Here is a 19,043-nt window from a genome sequence, read left to right as displayed (position 1 = left end):
TTGGTGTTTGCAACCAGAATTCTCCACCACCTACAGCTAAGGGGATTAGAGTGTTCTTTTATTTTTTCTTAATGGCGTTGCTTTTATTTTTACTTATTTTTTAAATTATTTTTTATTTAAGTGTAGTCAATTTACAATGTTAGTTTCAGGTGTACAGCAGAGATTCAGTTATAAACATATGCATATGTATATACATATGTTTTAGATTGTTTTTAGTATAACTCATTACAAGAAATTGAATATAGTTCCCTGTGTTATATAGCAGGTCCTTGTCATTTATTTTATATTTACTAATTTGTATCTGTTAATCCCTCCTTTCCTGCCTGCTAAATACAGTTTGCTTTCTATGTCCATGAGTCCATTTATAGGAGCACCATTTTTCCTAGTAATATATGCTCTTTGGCTGCTTTCAGTTTCAGTAATTCCATCTTATCTGTGGGCGCTTTTCTTCTGGTGGCCTTTATGTGGTTTGCACACGTGGTAATAGAGATCTTTATTTGGGAGAACTCCAGGTCTCGTGTAGTCCCTGGTACAGAATGCCCACTGAATTGATGATTGAACTGGGAAAAAAGCACAGTAAATGCTGGAATTTCCAATATGGTTGAGAATTCCAGGTTTCAATAACCTGTTTAGAAAACCTTAATATTGGCTGCACACATACTGGGTAATTTGGTGGAAATTCATGGTATGGTGGTGTGGAGACGGGGCCTTATATTCTTCTTCTCTTTCTATTTTCTAACACTCATTCTCCTGGGCCTTCCAGATCCTCCCCCAGAAGTGCCCAGGGCTGGCTTGGTGCTGCACTGAGGCAATATTTGTTAATAACGCCCTTTCCTCTTCTCCTCTGAGCCTCCGTTTCTTTCTGTGCACAATGAGCGCTTAGACTAGATAAATACTTTTCAGTTTCTTTTAAAGCCATGTTTCCTTTGAGAAACAGAAAATGCAAATATCTCCTCTCAACCCAACCCTTTAGATTTTGGTATGTCCTCCAAGGAGTGACATAGCTCTTTGTGAAAAATTGATGTGATTTTGATTGCAGATGACACAGAAAAGACTCTTCAGAGATTTATTGCAGGGAGAGGGCAGGAAAGAGGCAGTATGTGACACTTTCTAGTGTGAGCAACGGAGCAGGGACTTGGATTTAAATACGGTGTCTGACGTGGCCTCTCTCTAATCTTGTAGAATGTGATAAACTTCTCTACCTCAGTTTCTTGATGTGTCAAGTTGGGGTGATAATATTTTAAGGCTTCTGTGAAACATTATACAAATAAGACATTTGTGTCTCGGTAGAAACAAGATCTGCTAGGGATTCAGTGATTTGTTTAAAAAAAATTCTTGTCCATAGCACTCTGTCTGTGTGTATTTAGACGTTCCTGGAGGGTGAGGGTGAGTTTAAAGTCCATTGTGGGACAGGTGGCCCATATTTCTCCATGTCCCAGTTTACCCCCTACTCCCCAGTCCTCTTCCTCAGTCCAGGATGAAGTTCCCTAGTAGATTTACACAGAGGTCTTGTGGAAATGGCTTTTCATTTTATTGTTTCACCAAGAAGGGCTGCCATCATGATCTCTGTGGTCAGGTTTTGAAGGGCTGCCATCATGATATCTGGTAAGAATTCTATGCAATTTGGAGTTCCAATTTAATGAAAAGAAAAAAATTACAAATAGAAAATTAGAACAAGGGTGGTGACAGGGGCTCTTTTAAGTGGACACCATTAGCTTTGTTAGCTTCAGGTGCTGTGGCCTGTTGCCACGAGGACCCATCCTCTTGCTCTGAAGTTGGAGGGACTAGTGGGCTCAGTGGGAATGTTAACTGAGTGTATCTCATGGGCTGGGCATTGTCCTATTTGTACTGTGTGTTCCTTATTTGAGACAGTGAGCTCACCTAACCTCGATAACCTCTTTAAAATATTAGACTTTTAATTTTGAGATGTAATGTAGATTCCCATGTGGTAGTAAGAGATTATATGGAGAGGGCCTATGGGCCCTTTGCCCAGTTTTCTTAATGGTTCCATCTTGCAGTGTTGGGGTACAATTCATTACTGACTCACTAACAATTTGAGGTTTGTGTTATTGCCCTTATTTCTATTCACGATTAAACTGGGGCTTCGAGAAGCACACAGGCCTGTCCAGGTCACACACATTGTTAATGCAGAGTCGGGTGAACGTGGGCTTGGGATTTCCAGGCAGTACCATTATGATGGTTTGTGGCAGGGAGCAGCATTCACTTTGCTTGTTTATTCATTCATTCAACAAACATTTATTGAGTAAACTCTGTGGGTCAGATGCTTTCATAGAGTTATCTGATTCTTCAGCAGTACTGAGAATCAGGTAATGTTTATATTTTTTAATCTGAGAAAATTAGCTCTGAGAGGTTATAACTCCCCCAAAGGAAGAATAGCTCATAAAGGAGGGATAGAACATGTGTACAGTCACCTCCTTTTATGCAGGTGGTACCCTATGCATTTTACATTTTCAAACATCCGTAATCCAGATATATTCTTGTAAGGCAAGGCTTTTTTTTTAATTGAAGTATAGTCAAGTTTACAATGTTGTGTCAATTGCAAGGTGTTTTTTGACTTTTGAATTAAAAAATACTTTTTCAGCTGGGTAATTAGGTGTATTTACTTGTTTCATTTTTAAAATGAGGTACTGGGGTTTTAACCCAGGACCTCGTACATGCTAAGCATGTGCTCCACCAATGAACAGTACCCTCTACCCCAAGGCAAGTTTTCATATCCATTATTATGAAGCTTAGGAGTTCAAATACATTGAATAGGAATCCAGATCTTTTGATCCTACTGTGGTCCTTTTCTTTATATTCTGCTGAAGGGGGTTGGGGAAGCATTTCTTTGTTCATTTCTTTATTCAGCATTTTTGAGCAGTGACTTTGCATCAGGGCCTTGCTAGGTGCTTGGAAATAGAAAATAAGAAATGACCTTTCTCTGCAGAGGCAGGAAGCCTAGACCAAAAGCTGGGTAATGTGATCGAGCTACAGTAGCCATATGCAGACTCTGAGGACAAACTGTACCCTTGGAATTGCTTTGGCTTCCCTTGTCTTCTGGCTGGTACACACCAGGTCACCGCAACCCAGATGGGCCCATAGCACACAGCAGAGTATGTACCTCGATCTCCTCTCCCCTCTCGGCAGGGCCTGCAACATGAGCATCCCTGACTACGTGCAGTGTGCTGAGGACCACCAGACTCGTCCCGTTGTGGTCCAATCCATAGAGATCATCTCAGAGGAGAATTTCTTTTGCATCTATCAGCTACTCACCTCGGTTAGCCATATCAGCCCTTGTGGCTCCCAGTGGACACTCTGTATCCACTACAGGCACCGCTATGTGCCCGAGAATCGGTGGAGCGTCTTCCAGAAACACCCCAAGGTCGTGGGCCTTGTCACCATTACCGAATGTCTCTCTGCCAAGGCCTTCGAGAAGCTCCACATGCAGAGGAGCTGTATGGCACATCGCTTAATGACTCTCAGCTTTTTGTCTTTGTGCAGCATGGGGAGGTAGCCGAGCAGACGCACACCGACGTTGCCTTCAATCTAAGAGTACTGCAGGGTGGTGGAGAAGAGGATCGAGGACTTCACTGAGTCACTCTTCATCTTGCTCAAGTCCAAGTGGCTGGATGGTGGCCCCAAGAATTCTGGGGACAAGATCCCCCTCCCCTGCATCCCGTTTGAGAAGGAGGACTTCATGGGACTGGACACAGACAGCAGGTAAGTTTACCTGGAAGCCAGTCCACCTTGGCTGTGTGCTGGATTGCTTCCCTACATCCAGAAAGGGATCAGCAAGGAAGAAGTCAATCTTGTAGCCAAGGGGGGAGGGAGGTGCAGCCCGCCGGTTTCCAGACATTTCAAAGTGAATCCGCCTTTATTTCAGAGAGATCCTTTTAGGGTTAGTGTGGACACTTACTCCCGCTTTACAGCCAGGAACATGGTGGGACCCCTGGAGTTGCTGTCCAATAAAGTAGCCAAAGCCACTGATGCTAGGAGCACTGGGGAGGAGGCTGGACTCAGCTGAGATGTGCTGTAGGTCAAATGCACATCAGACGCTGAGGCTTGTCTAGTAAAAGTACATAAACTATCTCTTTACTTCCTATATTGATTACATGTCAAAATAATAGTATTTTACATACAGTAGATTAAGTAAGATCTGTTCTTAAAATCACATTCTAGTATTTGTTTTTTGTTTGTTGGTTTGTTTCTTTGTTTCAAATTTTAAACGTGGCAACTGGGAAACGTTATTTACATGGCTCTCATTTCATTTCTGTTGGGCAGCCTGTCCTGGGACAGTCTCATCCCTTTGCTTATAGATGAGATGCTGAGCCCCGAGAGGCAGAACGAGGCGCTGGTTGAGCTGCGGCTGGAGCCGCTGTCTCCTGCCTCCCAGGCCCAGCACCTTTTCAGCTCAGGCCGTCTCTTCCTGCCCGACAGCCACCATGCCAAGTTAGGACATCAGAAACACCGCCAGGGACTTCCTAATGAACTCCTTATGCAGGGAAAGGCGTATCACGGTGTATGGGACAGAGCAGGGAAATGTTCATTCCCACTTTGTCCCTGTGATTAAGTCAATGGCCCCACTTTGCCTCGGAAGTACAGATGAGCTCTTCTGGGCTGCCTACCCCCCACCTTCTGCTCTGTTTCCCCATATATCTATCGTGTTGTCCCTCGGGCTGAAGAGGGTGAGATGCCTTTGCCGAGACGTGGTCCCCCTTTGCTGGGGTGAGTGAGGGAAGCTGTGTCCCCCCAGCCTACGGCCTCGGTCCTTGAGTCTGGAGAGGGCTCATGGTGGTCCCACAGGTGGCGGTCAGAAGACCTGGCATGTGCTACCGGGCCCGCTTTGGAGGTGGTGCTCTGTGATTCTTGAACTTACCTAAGATCAGATCCTACTTTCTGGTTGTTGGTAAGTTGGAGGAGAAGATGCTAGAGAATTAATAAAAAGAATGTCTAGACCAGCCCTGTGAGTGAGAAGCACAGGGGACACTAGTCCCACCTGCGAGAGCCCACCTAGCAGGCTCTGGATGAATTTTCTGTTCCTCCCCGGAAATACCTCTATGGCTTAAGGAAGAGGAGAGGCATGTCGTGGCCATGATCTGTACTTGTCCTCACAGGGCCCTGTGATCTACATGCTCGCACTCCCCATCTGCTTCTTGGAGATGAGTTGACATGTTTAGGAGCCTGGGCACTGCTGAGGGCATAGCTCCCAGCACCGTGCTACACAGAGTCTGGCTCTGTTCACCTCACCTGTCAACTCCTGCTGAGGCCCCAGACATTAGTCAAGGTAGGTGCATCAGCGAAACCTAAGCAGGGACCAACTTCTCCCCCTGGACAGAGTGGTGAGTGAGCAGTGGAAGCCTGGAGCCCTGCCCCAGCCCCCACGCCAGTGCCACTTCTTTTGTCATAGGAGGCACTGGTGACATTTTTGCTCAACAAATGCTTGTCTCTGAGTCTGCAGACCCACCAGAGAATGCCAGCTTGTTTTTGCCTTTTGAAGTCTGCCCTTGGGACTTGGCGGAGTAGCCGGATGTGTACTTAGCCCACAGTGGTTCAGCACATTAAACCTGCCTCCTTGTGGGTCTGTCTATTGTGGGCTCAGCCAGCATCTGAACGTCATTGAGATAACGCGGCCAGTGAGCTAGGGTCAAGCACATTCTCCTCCAGTCACTTTTACTCCATTGTTTCTTTTACTATTCCACAGTCATTAATTTTTTAAACAATGCTTTGGTGCAGGAGCAGAGCCTCATTCTCTCCTGCTACTCTTGGTGGAAGTGAGTAAAACGGTCCAGACTGAAATGCGACAACAATTTGTAGCTCAAAAGCTGCCTAGACGCTTGTAGGTCGAATTTTGGTTAGGGGAGCTGAACACGTTGTGGTCCCCCGGCAGCGCCGCTCCCCTCAGGCCCCTGCTTTCCCTTGAGCAGGAGGTGAGGTTGGGCCTCACCATCCCCTTGTCCCTGGCCTCACACACTCACATAAATTCTTGTACATGCAGTCAAAATCATTTTTGTTCTTGTGTGATTCTAATTTTCTCTTGTTCCTCTTTTCCTTTTTCTTTACTCCTTTTTCACTTGTACTGCCCAGTGAGCATGTTGTTGCTTCTGAAAATGTGGGCTGTGCACACCCTGCATTGGAAATAGCCAGATTGCCCTCTGTACAGTCTCCATCACTTTAAAAAGCAACAACTTAACAGCTGTTTTGATCCATCTATTATCTAAGTCATTTTTTATTTTCTAATTTTTTGGAATATTTGCTTTGTTAGCTCATCACCCACTGGTGTTTGATACCTGTTGAAATCCTTGCTTTTGAGGAACATGTTTGGTCCTCCTTTTATTTGGTGACAAATGCGCCCTTATTAAATTTGTTTGATTGTTTTGAAGAAGTAAGATGCGAATTGATTTTGTCGGGTGCTCAGGGATTCTTTTCATGGAGTATTTAAACTTGTAAGGTCAAACTCTACAGCATTTTGCTCGATTCCTGCTTTTACACAAACGTGCTCGGCACGCGGTTCCTGGCTGTCGCTGTGTGACGTGCATGACGGCGCTTCCTGGCCGGCGGTCACTGGTGAGGAAGTGGCCGCCACGGAGGTGACAGCTGCAGGGGATGCTGTTGGAGGAAGCGGTCACCGTTTGGTTCTTTAATTTTTTTTTTTTTGCATTCAACTTCCCCGTGCCATTTACTTTACTTTGCCTTCATAAAGGGGCAGAATTGGGTCTAAAATCCATGACACTATTTGTTCCCTTTACGAGGCTGGTTTTTCTGGGTATCAGGACAACATGACCTTCTCCTAAGTAGCTGGCTCACCTGGATCTGTTGGACACAGGGACAGCTAAAAGGGCCATAGCTTCCTCTCTGCTTCAGCCTGTGGGCATTCAGAGCTGGGTCTGTGGTTTGCCTCAGCAGCCGTGCAGACCTCCCTGCCCCGGCCTTTACTTTTAACCCATGTTGGCAGTAAAGAGTTGAATCCGTTTCTGTTGCAGCTGACATCCACCACTGACAGCCGTGTCGTTAGTTTGTGGTAGTCAGTCTCCAACACCCCAGACAACCGTGAAGGAAGATGATTTGGCCGACCTAGGACCCTGGATTCTCACCCTCACCATGGTTCATCTCACCCGGTGGAAGGGTTTGGCCACCACCATCATGCTGAACATGAGGCCTTGTTTCTCCTTTCATGCTCTGGTCCAAATGTGGACACTTCATTTTTCACTGAATTTGTCTCGCTTGAGACAGGCCAGAATATCTGAATGAGTCCATCACATTCTGGGTGGGGAACAGAACAGAAGTAAGTGTCGCAAGTAGATGGAGTCTAGGCTGTCCGGGTTGGCAAATGCAGGCTGGGATCTGTGATGGCTGGGCTGTACACTGGACACAGGCCTTTCCCGTGGCTCCTGAGAGCCCATGAGTTGAAGTGATAACAGCCTTGCGTGGGTTCCCCCATCCTCATCTGCTCATTGGCAAGTGTGTCTGCTAATTAGGAGCTCCCCCAGACCTCGGGCCCTTCAAAGCTCAGACCATGGGAGAACCTTGAGTCCCTTCTCCTGGACATCCTGTGTGAGAATCCACTGCCTTCTGAGGTGAACAGCGGCAGGAGATGCCTCCCCCTCCAGGGAGCACCCTACGGAGGACTGTTAGTGCACCATGCTGTGAGCTTGTGTGTTTCCGGCCATGGTCCCTACAGAACTACAGTTGAGATGGGCTTATTGATGGAAATAACAGGACTGATTCCAGGGCAGGGCCTGGGGGAGGGAACAGTGGAAATTGAATGTGACCTCAGACACCTCGGTGGGTGCTGGGGCTGTTACTAAAATGGGGAGTCTGGGAGATACCTGCCAGGAATGGAATTCTAGAGTAAATGGTGGACATGAGGCATTTTTAAGATGCCATTTGTCATCCAAATTAGGACTTCAAAGAGGCACTCGGGTCGATGAGCCTGGGGCTCAGGTGAAGGAGCCGGACTAGAGATACACGTTGGGAGTCGTCATTCTTAGCTGGTGTTCACAGCCTTGCATGTGAATTAGATCATCTCGAGAGCTGCAGACTGAGGCTGAGGGGGGGCAGGGCTGTGTCTTGGTTGGAGGAAAGCCCAGACCATACAGCTTTGGTGTGTCAGTCAGTGGCGTTTGCCATTTTCAAAGCAATGCCAGTTATCCTTAAGGGGCCAGGGGCTGGGCAGGGCCAGCCAGGAAGAAATCTGAAGGGAGGGTCGTGGCCACGTGTGCGTCTTGGGAAGGTGCAGAGTCTGCAGGGTACGGGAGGGTAGACTCCTCAGATGCTAGAGTTGCAGTGAGGAATGGGGAGAAGTTAGTCACAATCACCTGTGAGGGAGGGAGGGAGGTCTAGGGAGCCCCACCTTACCGGACTCGCTTTCCCATGAACAGAAGGCAGTCAGACAGAGGATCTGAGGTGAGAAGGGATGGGCACTGGGAGGGGAGCCAACCTGGAGAATGGTGCTTGCAAAATTCTGGAATAGTCTCCCTGAAAAATAGAGTTAAAAATACCCAGACTCTTAAGAACATTGTTAGTGACTTGGGAGGAGGCAGTTGTTTTTCTGGCCTCCTAAGGGTAAGGCATGTATCCAGGGATACACAGAAGATACGGGCAGTCTGTTCCGGGGGCTTGATCGTTACCAGGGGAACAGTGCAAGTTTAAAGGGGGAAAAGGGCAGCCGAGGGAAACTAGCCAGGCCCCGTGTCAGGTAGCAGTCGGCCGCCCTACTTGCGTGTTGCATTCACATCCATGCCTCCCAGGTGGGCGCTGACAGCCCCCTTTTGGGGATTGGGAAGCCTTCTCAGAGGGGTTAAAGAATTGGTCCATTTAGTGACTAGTAAATGATGTAGCAGGATTCAAGCAGGGCCTTGTCAGAATTCAAGGGCATGTTCTCTCTACTGTTTCCAGTACTTCCCTGTTATACCTGGAATGGTGAAGTGGGTCAGTTTTGGAGCCTTTCAGAAAAAGTATGATTTAAGCGCCTCTGGACTTTTTCACAAAGCTCAGCATTCTTTGATGGTTCTGAAGCACGCAGTGATTTTCGCCCCAGAGAGGTAACGTCTAACTCCTTTGATGATGACGTGGTTGCAAATGGTGTACAGGTGCAAAACCAGACTTTGCAGCTTCTGAAGGGAAACTCTCCAGTTCTCCCTTGGTCGGCTTTCTTCCTCGGGATGTATCTGTGCTGCAGCATAGGCCTGAGCTTTCCATATGGAGTGAGAGTTTAATATCCGATGTTAGCATAAAACGGTCAGATGAAAAAAATCGACGTTGACAATTTATTTTTGGGTTTCATTAGTCAAAATATACTATCAGTTAATGGCCCATATAGCAAATGAAATTGAGTACAGGACATTGCATTTCTTACTTTCTATTTAGAGTTCTCTTACAGAATAAGGTTGCCTGCTTTGGAACATCAGCTCCACCACTCACGGCACCTATCAGTGTGTTGGTGTGATTGCATTTACAGAGTGAATGTAATCTGGGCTTCCTCAGCCCCAAACACTTCAGTGCAGAATCACGGGCTGTAGCCGTCTGTTAGTCACGCAAATACTTCTAAAATTATATGATTCCAGAAAAGAAAGAAGAGAGAGAGAGAGATTGCCTTTATCAAATTTCCTTTCAGTTCTAACTGAAAACTGTTGTTGAGCAGCTCTGGTTTCCTTTGGATAAGAATATATACATTTCTTTGCATGTAACCTGGGTTTTGGGCTAGAACACCAAGTTCTTGCTGTCCCCAAGCCACAAAAATAGTAGCCAAATTGCACACGTGTGAAATAGTTTATACTTTTTTCTGAGAAAGTATCCTTGAATTTGGGACTTGGGCTGTGATTTCTGCTTTTTGCTTCCCCCACCTGTCTTGTAATCTCTCACTCCTTCCCACGTGGTTCCCAAGTGTTCGTGGTCTCAAAGGAGCGGGCAAACACCCAGTTGGTCACCATGTACTGCTGCTATAGATAGAGCCCAGTCAAGACCTAAAGGACATTATCAGAGAGGACTTCCTGGAAGAAATGGGCTGTACATTCATTTGTGAGGACAGAGTAAGAGTCAGCCAGGAGAAGGAGTCAAGAATGTGGCTCAGGTCGCAGGTGCAGCCCGGGCAGAGGCCTGGAGGCTTTTGGCGTGGGGACCCGGGGAGAGTGCCCTGTGTGTTCCAGGGTTGAGGGAGCCCCTGCTGGGGAGGACACTGGAGAGAGTCCGGGGTGTAGGGCTTTGGAAGAAGTTGAGTTTTACTAGAACTGACACAGTAGGCAGTGAAGGGTGTCAACAGAAGTGACTCTCAGGAAAGGTACTTCTGGTTTTGCTTCTGATATACTACAGACAAAAGGGCCGGGACGGGCGAGAGCAGGTATGTCTGTCCCTTTGAGATCCAACCCGTCATTCATTTATTCATAACACGTGCACTTCAGTGAGTCTAGGGGAGAGAGAGTGTAGCCACATAAATAAGCAAAATGTATTTGCTTCTTGAGAGCTTAGCATTGTCAGAAGTTGACTTAGCCTAGAATGTTCTAGGAAGAGAGGAACAAATTGTGGAGGTTGGAGGGAGGGAAGGCTTCCTTGGGAAACAGTCAAAATGAACCTGGAGGCAAGTGGGAAGTAGGAGCAGGTCAGGGGGCTCCTGAGGTCACTGGGGACCTATGTACTGAGATGAGCCTGGGCGAGCAGGGTCTGGGGTGGGGCTAGAACTCTACCAGGGAGCCTCTGAACTGTTTGAAGTGGGGTGGATGTAATCAAATTTGTGCTTTGGGAAGGCTGTCGTGGCTTTGTGTGTGTGTGTAGCGGGAAAGAGGTGGAGGGTGCCACCAACTGGGGGATCATTTGAAGACCATTCACAGGCTGGGATATGGGCTTCGGGGCTACTTGGGGATGGCAGGGGCAGTGTGGATGCCGGCTTTCCTTATGGGGGACTTGTTAGCGGGGCTGCCCTAGAGGCACCTTGTGCCTGGAAGAAAACTGATGGTGGCTGCCAGGTGGACATTCCTCTTCTCTCCTTCCCTGCCTAGTGTGATGATCTTAGCTCAGCCAACATTTGGAACAAAAGAGCTAATCTCCAGGGTTGCCCAGGCCTTTGTAGAGCTCCTTCGAGTGAGATCTGATAGGATTTAGGTTTGTGTTCAGATCTGGATGTTCACTTAGTTAGAAACTCCCTGTCATTTCAATTTCCATAGGGGTTTTTATTCCTGATAAAGATTGCTTTCTTGGTGAGAGGAAAATTATTACAGCTGTTGTCTTTTTCAAAAAAAATCATATGTTTTAAGAGCTTTAATATTCAAAAGAATAGGAATATATAAAATATTTAAGGAAGTCTTTGGTGTAGTTTCTTTGCTTTCTGAGCTAATGTGGAGTTAGAGCCTTTGCATTACTTAATAGCACATCCTTGTCAGTATTTAAAGAGCTGTTAGTGAGCACCCCAGGCCCCACCTCTCAAAGAATCGTTAAAGTTTGCTCTGAAATAGTGAGGTCATAAAGGTCTTGTTTTCAGAAATCAAAAGGTTTTAAATACGCACCATAGCTCCATTTATAAAATAATAATAAGTTCAAAATTAAGAAAATGGAGGATAATTGATTTTTTTTAAAGCCTAAACATAAACTTTCTTGTGCTAATGTTGCAACTGGAAATTTTGAAAAGAAAAATCCTACTGCAATATCATCTACGTGGTATATATATATGTTTCACGTTTGAAAAGTAACTGCGCAGTGGTTTTCAAAGTCAGGAGCATTCCAGCTCAGATACTGGCAGTGATGGTTGCTGGTTTTCAATGGAAGAGCCTAAATTTGCCTTCTTAGCTTTTTTTTTTTTGTACTGAGAAGGTTGAGTAGTGCTTTGCCAGGATGATTTTCGGGCAATTTGAGGGCAGATGTCGTGTTCCAGCAGTGAGATATTTCCATGCATTTTATTTTCTGGACATCACCAGGGCACATGTGGGGTTTGTGCCTGCAGGCTGGAATGCTGCAGGACTCCCTAATCCATCACCATTATGTCCTGGTGCTGCTCCGGTCAGTGAATGATTTTCTGTGACTTGGAGGTAATGTGGTCTGATGGTGATGATCAGACGTGCAGTTAAATGCTATTAATTGAAATAAGAGTAACCTAGAAACATTGCTCTAACAATACAGGATGAGGGAGGAGGATTGGCTGAGCTGCTTGCAGTGGGGTGTCTTCTCAGGTGACTCCCTCACCGTGATTCCTGCCAATATCCACCCCAGCCCTGCACGGTAGTCCTGCCGAAGCAAGCAAGCACTTTGCTCAGAAACGCACTGAATTTCCTTGTGCCTCTGTTTGTTGGCTTTTTTTTGAAAGCACATTTTGCCCTTTGCTTAAATGCCATCCATGCTAGTCATCCCTTACACTCATTCTTCTGGACCTCGTCCATACATAGCTGCTGAATGGATGAACAGAATGTAGTATCTCCATGCAGTGGAACATTATTCACACGTAAGAGTGAATAAAAAAGAAAAAAAAAAGAGGAAAATGAAAAATGCCACCTGTTTTGGGAAGTCCACCCTGACTGTTCAACCCACACTTTTCCCTTTGAAACCCAATCACTTATGCTCCATTCTACTCTTTCTGATATTACTTACCACCTTCTAATAATCTTTAACGTTTCCAAAAAAAATAAATAAATAAAGAGATGCTGATGCCACTTCAAAATATACAAGCCTTGCTAACAGCATGTTAATTGAAAGGAAGCAGACACAAACGGCCACATATTGTTGATTTCAGTGATCTGAAAAACCCAGAAAAGGCACATGCAGAGGCAGAGAGCAGGTGATGGTTGGAAGGGGCTGGGTGGAGGGGGATTACGGGGTGAATGCTAGTGATAGGGGGATTCTTTTGGGCTGATGAAGTGTTCTGGAAATAGAAGGTGTTGAGGGCTGCACAACCGTGATTGTGCAGAAGACTGCTGAGCGCTGTGTCTGGGAGTGCCTGTTGTTGGGGCATCTTTATTTTGTTCACATCCTGCAATGTGAAGGGCCATCTTCTGCTGTGGTCATTCTACTCCTGTGAGTGGTGAGGGTCAGAGACTTTATAGAGTCCTGTTTCTTTTCTCCCTCTGGCTGAGTGTAGGCAAATAAATTTAAGCCTGAGAAATTGCTCCATCTGCAGAAATGTCTTTCAGTTTTGCCTGGTGTAAAAATCTTGAGAGCTTTTAACCGTTGAGGCTAGTCTGTGGGGGTAAATAGCCTATGAAGCCTGGGTGAGCCCGGGAAGAGCCGCGCTTCCCTCCCAGACACGGGTGGGGATTTCACCCCCTTTCAGGCAGTGAAGGGCCCAGACCCGTGGGCAGACTTGACAATCGTGAATATTTACGTGTATCCGCTGCTTCATCTTGGATATTAATTTCAAGCTGAGTCAGTTTGTGGCGGCAGCCTCATCCTACAACAGGAATTTATAGTATCTGCTCTTTGAGGTGAAGACCTGACAGACTTGATTATTTAACAGTCTGCTTTGAATTGATATCTCAGATTCCTTTGTCAAAAGCAAAACAGCAGAAATACAGACGTCCTTTAATTCCAATGTGGCCTGGAACGGGTTTAGTGTCTGTGCCTCAGTGGCCTTATCTGCGGGTGGGGAAGATGATAACAGTGCTTCCCTCAGAGGAGCTGGTGAGGGGAGTGTGAGAAGCACAAATGGAGGACTTACACGAGATGCTCATAAATGACCGAATTTAGTGCTTTCCGCCTGGTGAGGCCTTAGGGGCAGAGATGTCAGAACAGAGCAGTCCTAGCCGGAGCTCGATACGTGATGGTAGCTGTTATGATCAGTATCACCACTGTGGGTTATCAGGTAGTTTTAAGACTTGGTAATATGATTTCATGAATAATGTTAAAAGACTAGACATCTCAGATCCAGTTTACATAGTCCTCAAGATTTCTTCTGAGAATTGGATGGTTTCTTCCCCATCTTAAATCTGAGATGAGTCTCTAAAAATTTCCGTATTCCTCCATCCTTTTGCTTTAATTCTCTATTTCTTAAAAAACAAAGTTTTTAGATGGAGTTACTGGGGACTGAACTGAGGGCCTCATGCATGCTAAGTACATACTCTCCCAAATGAGGTATAATCTCTTCCCTGATTTTTTTTAAAATTTACATCTTAATTTTCAGAGGTTAGAGGCCTCTAATTATTTTTCTGGAGACTTGTCCATGAACCTGTAAATCTACAATTAATGGACAAAATTTGGTTTATTAAAAAAAATCTATAGAATATTCTGCAGTCCATCCAAAAGGAAATGCTCATGGACTTAGAATGTTTCTCCTTTAAGGTGATTTCTCCTGTTTGGTCGAGCTTAATTTGTTAACAGCCATCCTCATCATCATAATGACCAAACTCGCTGTGAGTGGACGCCTAACTGAGGCTAAAATGCTTTGCTCATGTTTTACTTCATAGCAAGTGTTTGATTGTAGGTATCAGTGTCTCCTTTTTTGTAGCTGAGGGATTGAGAGATGGGTCAGCTTGCCCCAAATCACACGCAGCTGGCGGTGGCTAGCTCGATGCTGGAATCCAGGCTGCACAGGATGAATTCTCAATTGCTCCTCTAATCAGCTTCCCGTTGAGTGTTTTCCCGAACTCCTGTGAGTCCATAAATGACCGATTTTAGCTATCTCAGCCTGATGAGGTCTTCAAAGGAGAGACACCAGTGAGAATGAGAGGCAGAGTGGCATAAATTAAAATTGTACATTTTCACAAATGTTTTATTCTCAGGTAATGACTTTAAAGGTAATATTTTTTTAATTTAGTGCTTTGTGAGAACTAAAAACAAAACATTTAAAATAATTATTGTGCAAGAGAGAAGTGGTCTTTGAAAGTCCAACTGTTGCTAATGATGTTAATTGTTTTTTCTAGTGGTGCTTATTTACTGAAAAATTTCCAAACACTGAATTTGTTTTATGTAGTCTTAGTATGAAAGAAAACTTTGTCAGTGAGTATTGTAAGTAAAATCCTTACTCTTTTCTTTCCTGATGATGAATATCTTAGTTGTTTACATGGCTTAAGTATATTTCGTCATTTGTGAAATTTGAGTAATATGGTTTACCTTGTCTGACTGTGAGAGCTTGACGCCTTGTATACAAAGCACCGTAGAGGTGCTTAATAAAAATGTGCTGTCACAGTGACTGATAGTTTAGAAGTATCAACTCTGAATACTAAAAAGGGTAGCTTATTTCTGATGCATATTCAATATGTATATATATGATATACATTATTATGGCTTAAAGTAACTAGGATTGTTTTTTTTTTAAGTGCAGTATGAAGCTTTAATGAAATCTGTGTCATTCTAGTGAGACAGGGACTACTTAAATTGCCTTAAGCAGACGACCTTGAAGATTATTTACACAGAATGTGTATTGTTACAGCTCAGAATTCATGTTGCCGTGTAACCATCCATCAGACATTTAATTTCTCGGGATTCTGACCAGAACCATTAAGTTTAGAAAAATCCACATTGATTATTATCAGGGAATAAGCTCCTCTCTTTTGTGACTAAAGAAAATTTTGATTTTTTTCTGCACTCTTTTCAGGTTTTAAAATTTCAAAATTTTGATTTGGCATGTCACTTTTTTAATAGAGAGAATAAAGCTCATGCTGTTTTAATATGTAAATAAATGTTTTTGTATTTCAATACCCTTCTATGATTTCCTGGCTCTTTGAGAAGTATTTTGCAAGATACTTAGATTACCTACTGTTGGAAAAATACAGACGTGACTTTTATGAATATAGGCGTAGTACAGTTCTGTTGGTTTTTACTACAGTGCAAGACATGAGACCTAGGAGAGCTTTGCTGCTGATTGCCAGGAGGACAGATCTCAGGTCTCAGTCTCCCCTGGTGTAAAATGAAGTGGCTGGACTGGATTCTTTCCTCTTCTAAGATGAGCTTCCATGAGCCTATGTCTTTTGTTTATATTTAGGAGTAGTAGCAATATCAGATTAAATACTGAATACCCCTCCATCCCCCCGAAGCAAAGTGCAGTATATGCTACATAAGCTTCTAGTTATCTGATTCGCGTTTCTCATCTTACAGTCAATTTTTGTGTTGCATGTTTCCCGGCAACCTGGAAGATCTTTTTAGCCATAGGTGGCGCTGTTGCAACTTTTTACAGTCTTAATTTTTCTGTTTGTAAAATAAGGCTTAAACAATGTGATTTTATTTTGATTCCTTTGCTTAATGCTTCAGAATAGCACAACGTCCATTATGTCTTTCTACCTGGAAAATTTTTTCTGCTTATATCATAGTTTTATTCTTTTATCTCGCTGTGAACATTTCAGACTTGCTGTGCAAACAATGGCAAAATCGGGCTTTTCTTCTAGTGTTAGAAACCAGTGAGCCGGGATATTTTAAAACAGCTAGAAGCTGCCTCTGGAGCACCATAAAGCTGAAAAGTGTGTTGAGTTCCCTGAGTATTGACCCCGCCGCTGTGTGTTAATTGGTGGGAGTTGATTTGGTACATATATGATGGGGTGTAGTTTCTTGACTTGGGTTTGCCTGCACGTGCTGACACTGAACCACGTGATCCTGAGTCAGCTCGTTCTGAGTTTTCCCCTCGTCTGTGAGAAGGGGACACTCATATCTGCTTTGTAGAATTGTGAGAATTAGTAATTATGTAACATGTTTACCACAGTGGGTATGTCAAGAGAGCTCATAAACTTTAGCTGCTGTTTTGTGTGCAGCCATCATTTTATAGTCTTTGGTAATTACAAAGAAACAAGAAAATAAGAAAAGCTGATTTTATGATGAAAGATATTTGAGGAGGTTCCATAATTCCTACACCCATAATTTAGCATCAGCAGAGTCAGAACTGTTACACAGTCGCCCTGGACCAACGTTAAGCCACAGAAATTTTTGTTACTTCATATATGTTGGGGCCTAAGGGGAACCAATACTTATACACATGTTGTCTCCAGCAGCCAACTGAGAGATGACACAAGAGTAGGCAGGTGATAAATGTCTTCTTTGTTACTGATGAAGCCACGTTCTCCATGAACTTCAGGGCTGTGGATAAATGAGTGTCATGATACTGTGTCCCAGAAGTAGAGACTCACCCTGTCCCAGGTATCTCTGGGCCACAGCAAGCCTTCCCTTGAGAGAATGTGCCCCATCATGCACAGGGCTGTTCTGCAATGCAGCTGAGCATCCAGGGTGCTTCCCTAGGGTAGTCAACACTGGAGGGAAAGGAAGGGTTTCACATGCCCTGCTTGTCTCCCTGGAATCACAACTCAATCTGTTAATGTGAGGAGGGCTAGCTGTGGGCCAGGCGTCAGGGCTGTGAAGGGAGTAGCACACTGCATGGCCCAGAGGAGTGGGGAGGAGGTATCCCTTCCATCAGTTTAAACAGGTGGTGGGATGGAACAGAAGGGTGCATCCCATGAGTTTATAAAAGGAGAAATAAGAATATCCTTTGGGTATTAGTCTAGCCAGGAAACACAGAAGATGGTTAGGAAGGAGACTTGTAAACCACTGTAATATTAATTTGACATTTGTTGAGCACCCAAAATGTGCTACATTCTTTTCTGAGCGTTTTACAGAAATGAATCCTTCAATCTTCTCAACAAGCGAGTAAGGAAGGTTTGATTGTTATCCCAGTTTTACAGTGTGGAAATTGAGGCACACAGAGGGTAAGTTGACCAAGGTCACAGAACTAGTAAGTGGCAGAGCAAGTATTTTAACCCTGGCTGTATGGTATTGTGGCTCCCAGAATGGGCTTTGGGTGTTTAGATGTATCTGCATCCCTCGATTTCTGTACGTCTGTGCATCAATTAGCCCAGAAAGGACAGGGAAAGGAGAGTTACACAGGTGCTCACAGTCGTGTCTCGGCAACTGTCCACGAAGAGTGCACCGTGATTAGAATTAATTGTTTTCCAGGCAGCAGATCTGTTGGTATAACAGAAATTTAGTCCCTTGAATTCATCTAGAAATCCTTCCTGCTCTGCTTCTGTCCACACTTGCCATGTGACTGCCTGCCCGTGTTTGGGCCGTGGAGGAGAACATATACTCATGGTTGAACTCTGATATTGCAGTCTGGTTCATAGTTTCACATCTTCTGTTACATTAATAAGTTAAATTTCTGGTTTTCTTGCATCAGTGTCTCATGAGTTTGGTTAATGTGAAACCAGTCCATGGGAGCCCAGGGGTTATGATGGTATAAATTTTTAGCACGTTGTGGCACTTCTAGCCATGCAGACATGACTGGGGGATGTACGCCTTTCTCACTGATTTCTCCCAACAGCAGGGTCCTCTCACGGATGTGAGGCTGGGAGCTCTCTGAGTAGCTCAGTCAGAGGCCAAGTCCACCAATCCGAAAATGATGAAGGACCTGGAAGTGGGTTTAATAAAAGTAAAGGGCTTCCAGGTAGTCCGATGGGCTGTTCAAGAAATTTGGTGAAAAGCTGTCCACTGTCTGTGGTTTAGCTGCTTCTTTGCTATTGAAAAGTCTGGAGTAGATGAAGGGATTTTAAAAAGCAGAAAGGAGTGATTTCAGGTGGTACATCCACACCGGTGAGAAGTGATGGATGACCGCCTGTGTGAGGCACAGACAGAGTCTTACAAACTTCATAAAACAGCTTCAAATGCTCTGCCATCTGAGTGCACTTCATATGGGGTCCAGTTCATCACTGGTCACGCTGTGAGGGCAAGTAACTGACGATGGCAGAAAGGACACGGAGGCATCAAAAAGGTCTCACTCATGTTCCCTGTTTAAAGAATGTGGCACAGTGTATTATATTTGAGCTGGTTTTTCACTGAACAGTTTTTAGTGTTTTCTGGGACTCCCCAGTGCCCCAAGGTTCCATGCAGCTGGGTGTCCCCTCATTGCAGCTCCGTCAGCGCTTGCCCTGGGCTGATGTGGTGTCACGGGAAGCAGGACGGTCAGCGTCCCCGGCTCCTCTGAGCTCCGTCTCCTCATCTGCAGAGCCTGGTTTCCCATCCGTGTCTACTTAGTAGGGTTGCTGAGAATCACACGTGATGGTTATCAGGTGTGATTTCTGGTTGTCTCTGCAATTGGCAAATAGCCAATAATTGATAGAAACTCTTGTTTTTTTTTATTGTAATTGTGTCTCCTA

The 19,043-nt window shown here is 44.8% G+C and overlaps 1 pseudogene; it reads left to right on the top strand.

Annotated features, from left to right (window-relative positions):
- LOC140695046 (trafficking protein particle complex subunit 9-like) overlaps positions 1 to 19,043 on the top strand; it is a 114,146-nt pseudogene that overhangs the window by 1,063 nt on the left and 94,040 nt on the right.

The sequence above is a fragment of the Vicugna pacos genome, unplaced genomic scaffold, assembly GCF_048564905.1.
Source record: "Vicugna pacos unplaced genomic scaffold, VicPac4 scaffold_127, whole genome shotgun sequence".
In the NCBI taxonomy this organism is placed as follows: Eukaryota; Metazoa; Chordata; class Mammalia; order Artiodactyla; family Camelidae; genus Vicugna; species Vicugna pacos.
Note: the sequence above shows the minus strand (reverse complement) of the source record. Positions and strands in the feature narration are given on the sequence as shown.